Genomic DNA, 5535 nt, shown 5'->3' on the forward strand with positions numbered 1-5535 from the left:
TCTCTTTTTTTAAACTTTGGTTAAAAAATAATATTATGGCCAGAGGGATCAATTAGCAAATTAAGTGCAAATATATTTCTCTTTTTGAGAGTTTAGATGATGATGATGATGATGATGACGATGACGACAATAGACGATTCTTGGTATCCCTTCTGCACCACCTATCCCTCCCCCCAAAACACACACACACCAATTCCCTATCTCCATATATGGAACCACAACCCACCCACTTCTTGCTCAGCCCCACACAGGACTCATAATTGATATCTTCTCCTCACAAATTCCTCACATCTCATCTGTCCGCAGGTCTGTAGGTTCTACCCCCAAAGCACATCTTGAATGTGTCCACTTTTTTCCACTCATACTACACCAGTCCAAGCCACTCACCCTTGCTGCCACCTGTTTTCTTGCCACCCACAGACACAGTAATCTTCTAAAAAATGTAAAGAATATCATTCAATTCCCTGTTTAAGTTCTTCAATTGCTTCCCACTGCACAAGAATAAAATAGCGCTTTTTGTCGTGGTTGACTGGGCCCTATAGGAGCTCATCTCCTGGCGATTTCTCCTCTTCTCACAATAATCCCACCTCACTGGCTTACTTTCTTTTCCCTGAGAGTTCTGCCCCTTCTTGACACAGGGCCTTGTCTCTGATGCTTTCTTCAGCTTGTAACATTCTGTGCTCAGTGATTCTTAGGCTGGTCCCTTCTTATCCTTCAAATCTCTGCTCATGGGACCCCTTTTTAGGACTCCCGTGACTACCTATCTGCCCACAATGTACTCTATTATCTCTGGTAAGTTATTTTCTAGAGCAATTATAGTCCAACTGTTCTTGTGTGTTTATCCATGCCCTCTCTCCTCAAACTGCATTGTAAGCATCTAGGGCAGAGGTTAACAAACTTTTTCGGTAAAGAGGCAGACAGTAAATATTTCTGGTTTGGCAGGACATATGCTCTTCCATTGTAGGATAGAGACAGCTATGGATAATACTTAACCTATGAATGTGGTTGTGTTGTAATAAAACTTAATTCAGAAAACAGGCTTCTGGCTGTGCTTGGCTCATGGGCCATAGTTTGCCAAGCCTCTCTAGGGCCAGTACCTTATATGCATTGTTTCCTCCCATATCTTCAGTGCCTAGCACAAAGCAAGTACACATATTCACAACCTTTTGTCCTTAACAAAATCCTGGAAGGTAAGTATTATTATTTTCATTTTATAGATTAGCTCAGTGAGATTTACTAATTTACCTAAGCTCAGAATAAATACTGTATTAGTTTCTTTGGGCTACAGTAACAAAGTACCACTGACTGCAGAAACATCTTAAAATGATAGAAATTTATTCTCTCACAGTTATGGAGAAGTTCAAAACTACAGTGTTAGCAGGGCTGTGCTTTCTTTGAAGTCTGTAGAGAAAAATCCTTCTTTGCCTCTTCTAGCTTCAGGTGGCTCCTGGCATTCCATGGTTTGGGGCAGCATCACTCTATTCTCTGCTTCTGTTTTCACATGGCCATCCTCTCTCTGTGTCTCTCTGTGTCTCTCTGTGTCTTTTTGTGGCTTCCTTTCCTGTATGTGTGTGCCATCTCTCCTGTTATGAGGACACTACCCATTGGATTTGGGACTCATCCTAATACAGTATGAACTCATTTTAGCTAATTTCATTTGTAAAGACCCATTACCAAATGAGGTCACCTTCTGAGGTTCTGAATGAATGTGAATTTGGGGTGGGGAGAGGGAGTATTAAACCCACTACAATTCTCAAATGGTAGAGTAAGGATTTGAACCTGACACCACTTCAATGATTTTCCACTTTGAAGTTATAATCTCGGCTATTAAGTTAAATTAGCAGTTAACAGTGGTGTCCAATTTTAGAGTTATTTTGAGAAATGATGATTTGAGAATATCAGTGGATAGCAGAACTAAGAAACTTACATTAGAGGAGCTTTGTCTAAGTCATTATTTCTGACTATTACTCAGACCATAAGTGTTGTCCTTCAGGGCATCTAAGATATAGAGATTTAAGACATTAGGAATACAGATTTAAGACATTTCCCAAAGATATCATTGGTTGAGCAAGAGAATTACATTACAAGTTTCATGGTCTCTCTAGTTAACATCCTTGGATACCATGCTTGTAAGTCATGATTTTCCCCAAAGCTTTAGACAAAGCATGTTTTCCCCATGAGGGGAGAAAATGAAGCTCTCTTACAGTCCAAATACATTTGGGAAATACCAGGCCAAAGCAAGTAAAACAGATTGCTTTACTGCAGTAAATAATTGCTTCATAGCATGCTTTATTTGTTAAGGTGGCTTATGAATTTCTAAGAGGGAGGTATTGTGTACATTTTTCTAAGCTTATTGGACATTTTTGTAAACTACCTTCAGAAACTAATCATCTGTGCCACACACTTTGATAAACTACTTTGGGTGTTTGCTTGCTTATCTAAGCACAGATAAGGTCTACTTTTCTGAAAGTAAATCTGTACAAATATACTTCTTTGGATTTTGTAAATTGGTTTTGAACCCCTCCATAATGGATGAGATTCCTGACAGGAGAGACACTGATGGGTTGTACCATGGCACTTACTAATTTATTGGTCAATTCATTTACTCCTTTATTCATTTATTTACTCACTGATTTCATGTGCACTTGTGGAGCCCAAGGTAGTAGCTATGAACATAAAGATTATCAAGACCAGAAGTCTTTTCATTAAGTCATTCAGATAATACACGTCAATCACTATTTCCCAAAGTAATTCTAATAAATGAAAACCACTTGTATTAGACTGAATTGTCCCTCTAAAACGCATATGTTGAAGCCCTAATCCCTAGTACCTTACAATGTAAGCTTTAGGACTTTAAAGAGGTTAATTAGATTAAGTGAGGTCATAAGGGTAGGGCCCCAATCCTATAGGGATAATATCTTTATAAGTAGAGGGAGAGATAGTAGGGATGGGCCTGCACAAAGAAGAGGCCATGTGAGGACACAGCAAGAAAGTGACCATCTACAAGCCAAGAAGAGGCCTCAGTAAAAATCAATCCTGCCAACATTTTGATCTTGTATTTCTAGCCTCCAGAACTGTGAGAAAATAAATTTCTGTTGTTTAAGCCACCTAGTCTGTGGTGTTTTGTTACAGCAGCCCTAGCAAGCAAAAATACCACTGTTAATTGTTTATTAGGCCTCTGCCTTCAAGAGCTTTATTTAGCTAGCTCTGATGTCTACTGAGGACTTACACTTCCTCTATTTGTATTTTAGAAGAATTTCAAGAGGTCAATTTGATTATAAACCTCTTGAGGACAAGGCCTTTGTCTGTTGCATGTCTACACTGACTAGCAGAGAGACAGGCATTTTATAGAAGGAGTATATCATTCACATCTCAAACTCCTCTCTGTACGATGATAATTGAGAGATGGCCTAATAAATCTCTTGGAGAGAGCAAGAAATAAAAGCAAGAGAACTATTAAGTGTTAGGCCCATAGCTAGATAGTTCAAATATACCTTTCCATTTAATATTTCTCTTCTATTTTGAGGCAAATATCTTTAGCCCATTTTTCCAATGAGAAAACAGAAGTTCAGAGAGGATAAGTGATTTTACCAAAATCATGAAAACATTGGAAGAGCCAGAATTCAAACTCACTTTTCCCCTGATGGAAACAAGTAAATTTTTTTTTAAATGACAAAAAGATGATTAGAATGTTTTCATCAATTGCTTAATTAGAGGAAAGAGAAAATCTGGCTAGGCATCAGCACTTACGAAAAAAGTTGGAAATTTTAGTAGACTATGTTTATTTCAGTGACATCATAACTGACATGGCTACCAACAAGTTAGGCCAATATTAAGTTGTGCAAATAAAAGTAATGATTATAAAGCACTTGCTAAGTGCCAGATATGCTTCTTTGTTCTTTATATGTATTCTTGAAACTGATCTTCAGGAAAAGTAGTGAAAAGACATGAGTGTGTCCAGAGGCAGTGCCAGAATGATCAGACTTGAAATTATGCTACACAATTACTGGTTGGATAAACTGGCAAGGTTTACTCTGAAAGAAAAAATAAAGATGACATGATAGCCATCTCAAATAGTTGAAAGATTTTCAGGTAAAGAGAGATCTAGACATAGGAATAGAATTAAGAGGTAGGGAGTCTTCCATTCCTGAGAGTATTCAAATAGAATGCATTCACAGAAGATCAAGTACTTAAACTCAAATTCCCTAAACTTGAAGATTATAGGACTTTTAGGATTCATAAAAAATCACCATCTTCTTCTTCATTAACAAAGTTAGACTTGGAGAAAAAAATACATATGTATCAGTGCTAGATCCTTTCTGGAACTAAAGAAAGAATTCTCCAGGAGAGACACATATCAATTCTGTCATCACCATTTCTAAGAGAGATACTCACTAGGAAACTGTTGTTCAATTTGTACTCTTCTCTATATTGATTCTTTTCTAATTGTATTAACAAAATTCAGTCTCTGGTTTTCAAAGCCTGTAACAATGCCTGTTTTGAAGGGATTGTCTATTTATTTTTGTCTTTATCAGCAAGAGAAGCTCATCCTTAATGCCTATCATTGGGCCAAGCATCAAGCAGAAGCTTCTTACAGTAAGATGTGGTTGGGCGTTTTTTCTTATCAGGGATCAGTCTTTCTCGAGAAGTACCTACAGTGGCTGAGAAGTGAGTACATGATGATCATGAGCATCATTAGAGGAATTCAAGTAGATAATCCATTTGCGAGCACCAGAGAAGTGCGGTTATGTGATGCGATGGGGCTACCCGGAGCCCCAAATGACAAATTAAATAGTTGTCAGGTTGTGGGGCATCGTAAGGGGGAATGAGGATAAATTGCAGAACGGTCCCACTGAGGATGGGTCAAGAAAGACACCGCATACAATGGACCCAGAAAATCCAAGCTGTCGGAGGTGTGTATCAAAATTATGTAAAAAAAAAAAAAAATAAATAAAAATAAAAAAATAAAAAAATAAAAAAAAATCACGTTGTTGTTGCTATGAACACTTGACTAGTAAATGTGAAATATATCGTATCAGGAAAAACAACGCGTCCACAGGGTGTTCCATCCAGCTGTTCAGAACATCGTGGGTGCCCAAATAGTATTAACGCTCCACGATGAAGATGGTAGCGAGGATGATGATGATTAATGCAATCCAAGGGAAAATAGGGCTGGGGAGGATGACACAGACGAGAGACCAGGAAAGGGAGGATGACTCACGGGTGAGGGGTACCTGGGGATAGAGCGATGGGGCGTGCACGTTGGCGAGCGTGGGGGGAGAGGCTGGGGCACGAGTGGCTCTGACCTGGGGTGTGGGGGGGGGGGTGCCCGTGGGCGGAGCGGCTCCGGGACTGAGTGGCTGGCAGCTATGTCTGCGAGAGCAGCAGCATCACCCGGGAGCGAAGCCTCCGAGACTCCGCCTAACTGACACCCAAAACTCTCCCTCTCCCTGCTGCAGCCCCAAACTGGAGGCAGCCGAGCCTGGGAGCAGCCTCGGCGGCGGCGGCGGCGGCGGCGGCGGCGGCGGCGGCGGC

General features: G+C 40.0%; 1 long non-coding RNA gene across 1 annotated transcript; it reads right to left on the bottom strand.

Moving 5' to 3' along the window:
* Positions 1-1318: 1318 nt before the first annotated feature.
* Positions 1319-5529, bottom strand: LOC121029659 (uncharacterized). The gene is made up of 2 exons (XR_005789828.1): positions 5235-5529; positions 1319-1998 (listed from the first exon to the last, which is right to left on the bottom strand). It is a non-coding gene; the product is annotated as an uncharacterized LOC121029659 (long non-coding RNA).
* Positions 5530-5535: the final 6 nt, after the last annotated feature.

The sequence above is a fragment of the Herpailurus yagouaroundi genome, unplaced genomic scaffold, assembly GCF_014898765.1.
Source record: "Herpailurus yagouaroundi ecotype Mexico unplaced genomic scaffold, PumYag 139, whole genome shotgun sequence".
Lineage (NCBI taxonomy): Eukaryota > Metazoa > Chordata > Mammalia > Carnivora > Felidae > Herpailurus > Herpailurus yagouaroundi.